Source organism: Octopus bimaculoides, chromosome 19, assembly GCF_046866305.1.
Source record: "Octopus bimaculoides isolate indiv1 chromosome 19, ASM4686630v1, whole genome shotgun sequence".
Taxonomy (NCBI): Eukaryota; Metazoa; Mollusca; class Cephalopoda; order Octopoda; family Octopodidae; genus Octopus; species Octopus bimaculoides.
This window is the reverse complement of record NC_142946.1, coordinates 29,067,793-29,081,306: the sequence shown is the minus strand read 5'-3', so window position 1 is coordinate 29,081,306 and position 13,514 is coordinate 29,067,793. Positions and strand designations below refer to the sequence as shown.

The window sequence follows — 13,514 nt, the reverse complement described above, 5'->3', positions numbered from 1 at the left end:
CACCACCATCACCCCTCTACCTTCGCTGGCTGGCTAGCAGGCTGGTTGGCTTGATAGACACCTAGCTAGCTAGCTAGCTAGCTAGCTAGATAGATAGATAGAGAGAGAGAGAGAGAGAGAGAGAGAGAGAGAGAGAGAGAGAGAGAGAGAGAGAGAGAGAGAGAGAGAGAGAGAGAGAGAGAGAGAGAATGTAGTGAAGTCGAAAAATAACATGAAAGAATTCTTAGCTGCATTTCGTCTGTCCTGAGTTCGACTTTGCGTTTCATCTTTTCAGGGTGGATAAAATATAAACCCGTTGAGCCTCTTAAATTTGCTGGCCTTGAGCTAGAATAAGAAAGGATTGTTATTAGTGTGGTTTACGAAGGCGGCGAGCTGGCATAATTCTTACCGCGTCGGTATTTCTTCCGTCTCTTTACATTCAAGCTCCGCTGAGTCCGCGTTACTTCTTATTCTTTTGGGGGTGGATAAAATAAATACCAGTTGGACCCTGGAGTCGATGTAATCGGCTTATCCTTTCACCTTAAATTATTGGCCATTATTAGTGTGGTTTGTTGTTATTTAGCTCAAGTCATTCTGCTTATTTTGAGGCACTGTCTACCCTGAGCAACGCTATCCAATGTGTCCTTTCATCTTTGTGAAGATGGAGATTTGGTTGCCATTTCTTGTAAGGAGAGCAAATACATAGAAGGTCCATCTTTAGCCTCTTAGATTAATGTGCACACACATTAAATAAAAGTCTTTTCGCTTAAGTTCAAGCTCACTGTAACAGTTAATAACATGTAAGGGCAATGTTAATGTTGAATATACGGACATAGAAGATAAATATGTCATCTCTAGTTTATTTATTAACCAAGAATGAAGAGTGCTACATGATTCGAGAGAAATATATCACTTTATGATGCAGAAAATTAAATCACTGATGTCGGCAGAGATCTGCATAATGAAATGCCAGTAAAATAATCTTCGGTAATAATCTAAGTTTTTCTTAGAAAATAAAGTTTATTTCGAAATTGCTTATAGAATAAATGGTGAGTTTAGCTGTTGCGGTGTGGCGTTTATTTTTTGTTATACTTGATATTATTTCGATTGTTGTGCTCGGAGTTGATTAGTTTGCGGGCTTTTCGATGTTTCATCTGCTTATTCATTCATTTATTTATTTATTGTGGTGGGGCTGTGGTAACTTATTTTCTTTCTCTTATTCTTCTCCCTCTGATGACAGCTTTTAATGCTTAGGTTTGCTTCTCTTTCTCCCTATCGTTTCACAAGAAATCGGAAAGAGATGATGAATACCAGTTGATGTATATGTGTGTTTCTGTCACTTGTTTAGGGTGTAATATTGGTTTTAGGAAAGGACTCTTTTGTGAGGCTTCCTGTTTCGAAGATGCCTTGGTTGTGGTTTGGATTTTTTCTGGTAGTACTGTTCTTTCTGCTGCTATCGGTGCCGATGTCGACGCTACTGTTGCTGCTGTTTTTGTTGTTACAGTTGGTGCTTCGTTATTGTAGTGTTGACAGTAAAATGATTTTGTCTGAGAACAGAAAGCCCTCGGGTAGTTGGTGCTACCTTACCTTAAGTATAACATCGGATCTTTTCTGCTTGGCTGCCACTTTTCAATTTCTTCAATTTTGTTCCGAGTTCAAATTTGGTTGTATTGATGTAGTTTTGTATACTCATTTTTGATATGAAATTCATTTTCGCCATAAATCAATAAATAATCAGTTAATAATGTTTAAACTTTGCAAATTTTGGCCAGTCGAAAGGCACAGACATATAGATGCCTATTTCCATAGTAACAAGCCAAGCGTTGGAATTCTTGTTTAGTAAAGACCACGTGTGCTTACAAACTGATAGTTTACACTGTGTTTTCCTGCTGGTACACATTTGTTGCTGCTTTTGGATATTTTACGCTGTATTTTTGATACCCACTTAAAACTATAAAATATGTGTTGGTTGCTCTTTTTTTTTTTTTTTTGGCCATTTTCACTTATTAGATGCTTAAAACACGTGCTGTCGTCGCAATGTTGACATTATTGCTTGTTGTCTTGCGACTGCAGTCACGTACAAAATGGCAGCTTCGAAATCCTGTTTTCTGACCGGGTAAAAATGATCAAACTTTAAACATCTGTAACTTAAAAAAAAAAACTTTTCTGGAACAAGCGTGAAAGATTAGAGTGTGAAAAATTACATCAATACACCAATTTGAAAATTTTCACTTAATTTTAAAATTTCAGAAAGTGCAGCCAAACAGAAACGATCCATAACATCTTGCATTCGTTCCCTCCACTAGAACTGGTATTCTTCACTCTCCATGTAGATAAGGTCAGCTATCTTTTGAAGGTTTTCCGGTGTGATTAGCATTCTCATCTTTATTTTGATCTCAGCCCAGTTCTTGCGAGATGGGAGCAATGATTTTCCCCATACTCCTCTATGATCGTGATAAAATATTTTATGTACACCGTTTACGTTAATTGGAGTTGTGTCCTCATCTTGATTCTACCTTTCACTACATTTCATCTGTGTACGTTCCAGCTTTCTTCAGTTGTCTTGTGATTCACCTTAGTGCTTCGTCTAAGATCAAACTCAGACCCTTTAAGTGACTGCACTGAATTAACCAATGCTTTAATCCACTAAGCTATGTGGTGGCATTGTGCTAATTAACTTTCTTTCTCTCACTCTTCCTACTCTGATGACAGTTTTCCATGCTTAGAGTTACTCCTCTTTCTCCTTAATATTTGACGAAAAATCTGAAAGAGATGATGAAGACTAGCCGATGCATGTGTATGTTTCTCTTATTTCAGGCCCGATATTAGTTTTAGGAAAGGACTCATGCGTGCGGTTTCCTGTTTTGAAGATACCTTGAAACGTAGTGAAAGTAACAATCAAGAAGAAAACACCATTATAACTAAAGTAAATAGATGAGTAAAATATAAATGGGTAGCAAAGATGTATAAGTTTCAATTCAGTACGGCCGTTTCGAGCGACTTCTTTAATTAATCAATGAGAGCATTACTTCAACACAAAGAAAATAATTGGCGGTACATATTCTAAAATTGGAACGATACAGAGATTAGCATGGCCCCTGCGCAAGGATGACACGCAAATTCGTGAAGCGTTCCTCCTTTTATTTAGGCGTAGGAGTGGCTGTGTGATAAGTAGCTTGCTAACGAACCACATGGTTCCGGGTTCAGTCCCACTGCATGGCACCTTGGTCAAGTGTCTTCTACTATAGCCTCGGGCCGGCCAAAACCTTGTGAGTGGATTTGGTAGACGGAAACTGAAAGAAACCCGTCGCATATATGTATATATATATATATATATATATATATATATATATATATATATATATATATATATATATATATATATATATATATATATATATATATATATATATATATATGGGAGAATATACAAAAAATAACAACAGACGAGGACAGGTGGTGTAAATAACAAAAGTATATATTAGTATGACGCTCGGGAATACGGAAAGTCTTTGACGTTTCGAGCTACGCTCTTCAACAGAAAGAATACGGAGACAAGGAGAAAAACACGGAGAAAAAAAATTGAATAGTGTTCAGTCAACGGTCAATCATAATAATGGCCGATCATAACAATGACTGACCGGAAGTTAGAAATTCTTATTTCAGGAGAGCTAAGAAAGGGGGAGATAACAAACGGTGATCGGGAACGAGGGGCTGTGTGGGAGGTAGACTGCTGGTGATCTTGACGTATGTAGTGTGAAAATGGGGGAAGGGAGAAAGGGAGAAAGTAGTTGGTCAGTTGTAGTGTGTGCGTGGTGTGATGCGAGGGTATTGGTGTGGTGTGCGTGGTGTGATGCAAGGGTATTGGTGTGGTGTGATGTGAGGGTGTTGGGAGGTGGGGGAGGCATGGGTGGAGTGTGGGGTAGAGGTAGGGGTATGTGTGTATATATATATATATATATATATATGTATGTGTGTGTATATGTTTGTGTGTCTGTGTTTGTTCCCCCAACATCGCTTGACAGCCGATGCTGGTGTCTTTACGTTCCCGTAACTTAGCGGTTCGGCAAAAGAGACCGATAGAATAAGTACTAGGCTTACAAAAAATAAGTCTTGGAGTCGATTTTCTCCACTAAAGGTGGTGCTCCAGCATGGACACAGTCAAATGACTGAAACAAGTAAAAGAGTAAAAGAGATGACTGCATAGACTTCAAACATAAAGGACAAGTTAGCTATTTAAACATATTCATATCATCAATTGAGAGAAAATATATACAATGATTCTGCTGCTAAATTTTTGGGCAGAATGAAAAAAAGGACAAACCAGAAATTATGACAGACAAACCAGAAATTAGCATAGGCTAGAGTGGGGAGGAAGGATAAAAGAGAATAGTGACCCCGTTATCTACACATCGAAGACAATAGGGAGAATGTAGTCTTCAAAACATCTAAAAGTAGATCTTTGAGGAGTTATAAATTAATTAGTATCATGACTGACCGTTCTACTATCTAAGAGATAAAATAGAATTAAAATTAGAAATAGGTTAAGAAAATATATCTAAAATACAACGAAAAACAAGGATTGATGTATGATAGTAACAGATCATAGAGAGAATATTTTATAATTAGGGGAGATTTGAAAATTAAGGACTCGTTAGGAAAAAGTAGTATATCTATATTAACCGTGATAGAATAGATTCACCCCTGGGACAGGGAAGGTATATATTATGATTATTAAGGTTTAATAGATCAAAGAGGGTTTAAAGAAAACAAATTTTAGTCACCAAAAAAATATATGATTTACTAAATAATTATCAGCTTCTAAAGTATTTAAAGGTGCAGGTAATCTTATGAACATATGACAGTCTAATATCAAGTCTATTATTAATTGTTCTTATCTCTATGTTTATAAATTTCATATAATTCCATACAATAAGGTCTACATCCATATCGGCTATTTGTGTATGGTTGAGTTCTACGCACTAAATCCCATTTAAGACTGAAACCAATATTATTGTCTCTATTCCATAGATAATGAGGTACTATTAGCTTTATGCCTTAGTCTAAATGATAAAAAATTATTATTCAATCCTTTTTTCATAGATTATACATAAGTACTCGTGATACGGAACTATTTATGACTTTAAAGTACTTAAAGGTATCAGCAAATTTAAAATGGAAGATTAAAAATAAACTTTTCTGAACCTCTTGTTTCCGCTGGGACAGCGGAGATATTAAACAGAATTGTTTCGTATCACTATAAAGTTGTTAATTTCACGGTTTTCCAAATCAATTTTTACAGATATGCTAATCGATTAAATATACAGTGTATACATCATCTGACATCTGGCTCCCAACAGTCACACTAAGTTACCTCACCAAAATCTTTAGACGAAGGCTAATAATCTGGATTATTTATAGTTTTATGTGTCCTTCAACAAGCAGCAGGTTCTCTTTTATCAGGAAGTGCATTAAAAATACCTCTACGAAGCCTTGTGAATAAGTTGTGAATGATAGTATAAATGGAAGTGAGAGCTTACATAATGTAGTAAAATTATACATCCAGCAATCAAATGACTGAAACAGGTAAAAGAATCTCTGAAGAGGTCTATAAATCTAAACGTTCTGGAGTTTTCCCGCTACATTTACCAAAGATCGCATCCAATTCCCATTACATTCCCCTCCTTCAATTATATATATATTTTTTTTTTTTGAAAATTACCATGCGTATTCCACGATGCTATTTGAGAAGTTCCTGTTTCGTATCCTTAGGGATACCTGTTACGAAAACTGTTATATCGTTACTTGGCGATTACAAGTATTTCCTATACTACAAAATATTTGACTTAATAATGTTAATGTAAAAAAAAAAAAAAATTGTGGAGGCGCAATGGCCCAGTGGTTAGGTCAGCGGACTCGTGGTAGGAGGATCGCGGCTTCATTTCCCAGACCGGGCGCTGTGTGTGTTTATTGAGCGAAAGCACCTAAAGCTCCACGAGTTACTAAAATTACAGTTACTAAGTAAATAAAAGATAGTTTGTTGCCGCTACACTACCCTTGTTCCTGAGCTGTTTATTACTAATTACTGTAATACAGAAGCGTCATCTATTGAGAAATTGCGGACGGTTGGTTTTTCGTCTCAATGAACTGGGCTTTTTTGTTTATTTGCACGCGTCTATAATTTTGTTTATTTGCTACCAGGCTTTTACTGCAGATTAGTCCTGCAAATTAATCCTGCCCCTATCTGTGGCAAGAATATCATGGAGACATAACTGTAATATCGCGTTTTAACTTGAGGCAGAGCAATATTCAGAAGCACATAGAAACAGGGAAGCAGAAACTTCCTATTGACAAGATGATTCACCAGTGGAGGAAACAGAAGGAGGCAGTGTTGATGGGCAGAGTGCGTATTTAAAAGAAGCGAATAAAAGGGAACATAATCTTCGCATACTACCAGCAACACGGCCGTACTTAGAAGAAAACTTAAAATATGGATATTAGACCAAAGAAATTTGCGATACGTAGTTGATCAATGTAGAAACAAGGTTGGCAGCAAACAAAGGAGTGAATAATTTCAAAGGGACTGCTGGTATTTTCGTTTCATGAAACAAGATGTCTTAAGTTTGGGAACAAGAACAAAATTTACTTAGAAAATGCTTGCAAAATAGGAAGAGAAAACGTTTGAGTACCATAAATTTATTATTAATGTAAGAACAGTTTAAGCATATGGGTGAAGTCCTTTTGACCTTTGATGTTCAGTCAAACAAAAGTGTAAATGTAAACGAGATGAAATCAGTGTATGTTAAAACCATTGGAACTGGCAGATTTGGTACAACCACTATAATGTGACGCATGAACAATCGCAGGACAGTTAAAGCATAATGTTATGTACTGCAAACCACCTGCAGATGGTCATTATCTGATGACTTCACTCAGCATCGGACACGAGCACTCTGCTGGTTTGCTCGCTAATTTTGTCTGGTAATAGGCATTCAGTGAGTGTCTACCCGGCACTGTCTGATCATGTGGGCGGGACTTTGGTAAGCATATAAACTTTTTTCCTCGATTTACCTTTTCAAAATCAGGGTGCATTTTCAACGATGCAGCGTCTGCCATGCCACAAAATACGGCAATTCAGATTTCATAATTGAGTCCTTTGTTTTTCTTACCCACAATTAATTACACAAAATATTATTTTCTCTTCCTTTTGGCTGCAATTTTAATGAATAAATAGTGTTAAGTTAGTCTACCCACACCTACTTAACTAGGTGTTTTCCAAACAAAAGGAGTCCTTTGATATCTCTCTCGTTTGTTCTTTGAAATTATAGTGTTGAGAAGATTCACTCAATTTCCGGATATGTCAAATTCTTATATTTTCAAATTCTTATATTTTCCTGCATACAAAAATAAAATAACGATTCACTCCATATTACTGATGGCTGCATTGTAGGTGGTAGATAGCCACACCAGAGTTTATAGTGTTAAAACATTCAGTGTATTTTGTTGGTAGCTACTGTGTACACTATCCATTGTCTCATTGTATATATTTGAAAATCACAGTACAGACGCAGCTGTAGGACCGGATTCCTGAGTAGTCAGAAGTTCCGAAAAGGTGATCGTCACACATCTGCTGTCAACGTGCAGGTTCGAATTTGGAGTTCCCAGTTGCATCAAAGCACGCTCCTGTTATCCTTGTCCCGTCGCTGCTGAACTTTCTAAAAGATGAAAGATGAGAAACTGTCAGTGCAGAAATGTAAGTGGCGTGGTTTTGTTTAGGGTGAATTCCGACACGTCAGTGAGTAATCCATGCATTGTGGTCTCGAAGACATCCTCTGCTACACATATGAAAATGCGACATGTAGGATCCAGTCATACAGTCTGACTGGAAACGAAGATGGAAGATGAACGTAAGATAATATCCTTGAATTGATAACTGTTTTATATATACAGAACCGATTTGTCGACGTCCCAAAATCTGTGTTCATTACATTATTGTGGTGTTAAGTGTAGGCATGGAACATAAAATTTGACATAGAGGTGAGGATCTAAATAGTAAATCAAATGAAAAGTACTATGTAATGGTTGTATGATTAGAGGATTAATGATGAAAATATGGGCGGGGGGGGGGTCTCTGTATAGTTTTGGAGTAGGCAGAAGATGAGTGAAAATATACGTTATACATGAAACAACGATTTTACATTAGTAATACGTCTTCGTGGTCTTTATGAAGATCTACCTGATAGAACAAAACCTTCCAAGAAATATTTGCAAGTGAAAATTGCTTGAAATAGTAACGGCTGCACTATTTTAAGTTTCACACAAATCAATAACAGGAAATAGCCTATCAACTTAATCAGCAGTGAGAGCTAATTGTGCTGGTGTTGGAGAATAGCAGCAGCTGTTACCATCCATTGTTGATAATTATTTGAAAACTAGTTTTTGCAACTATACTATTAAGGTAGCAACTCATTGATAATACTGTTTAGTTAAGAATAAATTCAAGTAGATTTATGAGGTCGGTGAATGTGTGGGGAGCGTGTGATAATGGCTTGCTAAAGTTTAGCTATTTAAAAGTTCGAATTCAAATAGAGATTGTTTCCGATACCCTTCATATGTGAGTAGCTGACAAACCAGCTATGCACATGTCTGCTAGCTTTACATATTTCACAACGTATGGTCATCCACGATGGTCATCTTGGATGTCATGGACATGATGGGTAAAAGGTTCCTCAGAATATTGTGGAATTTCAGTTCGTATTCAGTTTTGTAGAAATATTTGAGACTGATAGTTACTATTGGAAGTTAAATTATGAAGCATATATTTAGAAGCTATAAGGTATTTTGTTTTTATATCTGTCTGAATAAGACTTTAATCCATAATTAGAAAACTGACTTTCATGTACAGCGATGCAATGGTCATCGCATCTGGGAAGAAACAGACCCAATTTGTACCGCTGCTGCTGCAACTCCTCCTCCTCCTCCTCCTCCTCCTTCTTCTTCTTCGTCTTCTTCTTCTTCTTCTTCTTCTTCTTCTTCTTCTTCAGTAGTCTTACTTTTTTCACGTGCTTTCACTGCGGTACCGAACGCAGCTCTGTGTGCTATGGATATATGCTGTGATTTGCTGTGGTGCTCTTATTTTCACTGTATTGAAAGTATTTTACGCACGACGTGTGCGGTGCCTAGCAGTGCTATTTTCTGTACGTTATGTATACTTGTTAGTCTTGGTATTTTTGTTATGTATTTGTCTGAATTTTTTTTATATCATACCTAATGTGCCTACTATAATAGCAATTGTTTGTTTTTAGGCTCCACATCCGAGTTACGTCTATTTCTAGATCTTTGTATTTTGAAAGTTTTTCCGGTTCTTTCAGAGAAACGTTGCCATCTGTTGGTATTGATAGATCGATTAGAAAGCAATTTTTTCTTGGTGATCTCTGACAACTATATCCGGCCTATTAGTCTTGATTTTACTATCTCTGTGCATTGGCATATCCCAGATTATGGTTGCTTTCTCTTTTACTGTGACCTTTTCTGGGGTGTATTCATGCCATCTTTTTTCTGTCGTTATTCCATAGTGTTGGCACAGCTTTCAGTGTATATAGGTCCCAACTTTGTCGTGTCTGTGAATATATTCCTTCTTAGCCAGGACTGGGCAGCCAAAGATAATATGATTTATTCTTTCTTCTCTATCACCACATATTTTCTTCTCTAGGCACATGGCCCGAAATTTTTGGGGAGGGGACCAGTCGATTAGATCGACCCAAGTATGCAACTGGTACTTAATTTATCGACTCCGAAAGGATGAAAGCCAAAGTCGACCTCGGTGGAATTTGAACTCAGAACTTAAAGACAGACGAAATACCGCTAAGCATTTCGCCCGGCGTGCTAACGCTTCTGCCAGCTTGCCGCCTTATCTACCACCACATATTCTGCAGTCACTTGTATTTCTTTTCATTACATGTTTTTGGTGATTTCTGGTGGGAATGCTTTGATCTTGTGTTGCAATTAAAAATCCTTCAGTCTCTGCTTTGAGTCCTGCGCTTCTCAGTCATTGTTGGGCTTTTGCTATGTCTATTTCTTTTCTGTTTAGCTTTTCTGTTTAGCTTAACATTGCCATCGTTTTATCTTGATACGTTGCTGTTCTAGTTTTAGTTTGGATTTCAGTTGTTTTACAGCTTTTGTTGCTTCTTTTTTTTCTTCATAGTTGTTAGGTACTATGACTTCTTTTTTGTATTTGACAGCTTCCTTAAAGACTGAAAACAGTTTTTTTCTTTGTTCCTGTTTTGTGATTATTTGTATCCGTTTTCCTTGCTTCTGAAGTAGGTATTTCCGTAATCCTATGATGGTTATTTTGCAATAGTTTTCTAGTTGTACAAGACCTCTGCTACCTACGATACGTTGTATATATAACCTTTCTATTTCAGATTTTGGGTGGTGTATCCTAGATCCAGTCATTATTTTTCTTGTTTTCTTGCTTATTTTGATTAGTTCATTTAGAGTCCAGTTAAGAATATTGTAGTTGATACCTATTATCTTGTTTTTCGCATTGAACTTTGTTTTCAGTATTAACCTAGCTCGTCTATAGTATTCCTTTCTTATCTTCTCTTTCATCTGTCTATGCTGTGTTGTATCTAGTTCGTTGATTCCTAAGTATGTCTGGTTTTGGCTTATTTCTCTTATTTCATTTGCTTTATCTAGCGTGATGTTGTTACTCTTAACTAGTTTTCCTCTTTTGAAGATTGCTTTGGCACATTTTTCTTAGCCAAATTTCATGTTTATTTCTTTGTTAAATCCATGTACTGTCTGAAGTAATGTTTCTAGCTCTTTATCATTTGTAGCGTACAGTTTTAGCTCATCCATATATAAGAGAAGGTTCATTGTATTGCCGTAACATTTGTATATCCACATCTAATTTTGTTTAGCAAGTCAGATAAAGGTGTCAGTGCCAAGCAGAAAAGGAGTGGAGAGAGCGTGTCTCTCTGGAATATTCCTCTTCTAATGGGGATGACTTTGGTTTTTATCAGTCCTTCTTTTCTCTGGAGATGTAGCACTGTTTGCCATGCATTCATGGAATGTTTTGTATATTTTGTGATTATTGGTGCTACCTTGTTTCTAGGATCCATGTGTGAGGAATACTGTCAAAAGCTTCTTCCTTCTTCGGCTATCTTCAGTTATGGCTTTATTGAACATTAGCTAATCTTTACAGTCATATGAGCCGTTGCAGCATCCCTTCTGCTCTTCTGGAAATAGGTTGTTTTCTCACAGATGTTTGCCCATTTTCTGCGATGTTATTGCAGTAAAAGCTTTGTAAATTGTAGGGAGACAAGTTATCGGTCTGTAATTTTGTGGGTTTGCCGATTCAGTGGATTTGAGAATTAGGATAGTTTTTCCCTTCCGTGAGCCATTCAATTATTGTCTCTGACTCTGTTAGTATTTAGTTAAATTTCTCAGCTAGGGTTTTATGTATTCTTGTTAGATATTTTAACCAGAAGTAGGGGATCTTGTGCCCGGTTGCCTTCCAGCTGCTTAGTTTTTACAGTGCCCAGGTGACCTCTTCAGTTGTTATAGAAGTCCGGAGTTGTTCAGGTGCTGTGTTTGTTATTTAGATAGATCTTTTCTGAGATTGTTCCTTCGCCGATCATATTTCTTTCCAAAATTCTTCCACTACTTCTGCTGTTGGTGCTGCATTGATTTCTGTTTTATTTTTGCCAAGTTCTTGGTAGAATCCTTTGGAGTTGAAGTTGAACTATTTGTTTTGTTCAAAGAAATGTTGGCGTTTCTTACACCGTCGGATTCTTTGTGCTTTGGCGAGGATATCTTGTTTTAGCTTTTCTTTTACCTCAGGTGTACTTTGTTCTGTATTGTGTTAACGTAATATTTTTCTTCTCTTCTTGTTGCTTAGTAGTGTTGACTGTCTACTAGTTTCATTGAGGATTGACAAATCGTTTCTTTTATTTTCTTATTTTCTTTTTCTGGATATTATTTATCCACAGAATTTGTTTGTGGGGGTTGATAATTCAGTTTGGATGGGTTCGTGGGGATATCCAGCTTCTTTTGTGGACACAGAGGCAGCTGCATATATTATATCATTTAACCTGGTCATATTGACGTTTGTTTCTGTGGCTTTTAGTTCTGTGACGGCGAGGTTCATGTTATTTATTATTGATGTTGTTTTATTATCAATTTTAATTTTTGTGAGTTATTATTATTCAGTAGTTTTATTTTTATAACGTGCTTTCACTTCACTGCCGAGCGCAGCTCTGTGTGCCTTGGGTATGTGCTGTGGTTTGCTGTCATGCTCTTATGGTTACTGTATTGAAAGTGTTTTGCGTAAGATGTATGCAGTGCCCAGTAGTGCAATTTTCTGTATGTTATATATATTTGTAAGTCCTGGTGTTTTTGTTATGTATTTGTCTGAATATTTTTTTTATTATACCTAAGGCACCTACTATGATAGGAATTGTTTCTGTTTTTAGATTCCACATTCGAGTTACATCTATTTCCAGGTCTTTGTATTTTGAAAGTTTCTCCATTTCTTTTAGGGAAACGCTGTCATCTGCTGGTATTGATACATCAATTAGAAAGCATTTTTTTCCTTCATGATCTTTGACAACTATATCTGGTCAATTGGCCTTAATTTCTCTATCTGTGTGTATTGGCATATCCCAGAGTATGGTTGCTTTCTCGTTTTCTGTGACCTTTTCTGGCGTGTGTTTATACCATCTTTTTTCTGTTGTTATTCCATAGTGTTGGCGTAGCTTCCAGTGTATATAGGTCCCAGCTCAGTTGTGTCTGTGAATATGTTCCTTCTTAGCCAGGACTGGGCAGCCAGAGATAATATGATTTATTGTTTCTTGTCCATCGCCACATATTCTGCAGTTACTTGTTATGTTTCTTTTCATTATATGTTTTTGGTAATTTCTGGTGGGGAGGCTTTGGTCTTGTGCAGCAATTAAAAATCCTTCAGTCTCTGCTTTAAGTCCTAAGCTTCTCAGCCGTTGCTGGGATTTTTCTCTGTCTATTTCTTTTGCCCAGTATTTACCGTGTAGGGGCTTTTCTTGCCATCGTTTTATCATGGTCCGTTGCTGTTCTAGTTTTAGTTTGGATTTCATTTGTTTTATAGCTTTTGTTGTTTCTTCTTCTTCTTCTTCGTATTTATTAGGTAGTATGATTTCTTGATTGTATTTGTCAGCTTCCTTAAATACTGAAAACAGTGTTTTCTTTTGCTCGTGTTTTGTGGCTATTTGTATTAGTTTTCCTTGCTTCTGCGGGATGTATTTTTGCAGTCCTATGGTGGTTATTTTACAATAGTTTTCCAGCTGTATAAGACCCCTACCACCTTCTGTGCGTTGTATATATAGCCTTTCTATGTCAGATTTTGGGTGGTGCATCCTAGATCCTGTCATTATTTTTCTTGTTTTCCTGTCTAGTTTTCCTGTTCGTTTAGTGTCCAGTTAAGGATATTGTAGCTGTAACTTATAACTGGGACAGTTAAAGTGTTAATACCTATTACCTTGTTTTTAGCATTGAGCTCT

At 36.7% G+C, this 13,514-nt stretch overlaps 1 protein-coding gene and 1 non-coding gene across 3 annotated transcripts in view; one reads left to right on the top strand and one right to left on the bottom strand.

Annotated features, from left to right (window-relative positions):
- The window catches only part of LOC106880757 (cyclic AMP-responsive element-binding protein 3-like protein 2), a 579,185-nt gene that overhangs the window by 453,016 nt on the left and 112,655 nt on the right, over positions 1 to 13,514 (bottom strand). The gene's annotated exons all lie outside the window — the stretch shown is intronic.
- LOC128250182 (U6 spliceosomal RNA) lies at positions 3,020 to 3,122 on the top strand. Its single transcript, XR_008266285.1, has one exon. It is a non-coding gene; the product is annotated as a U6 spliceosomal RNA (small nuclear RNA).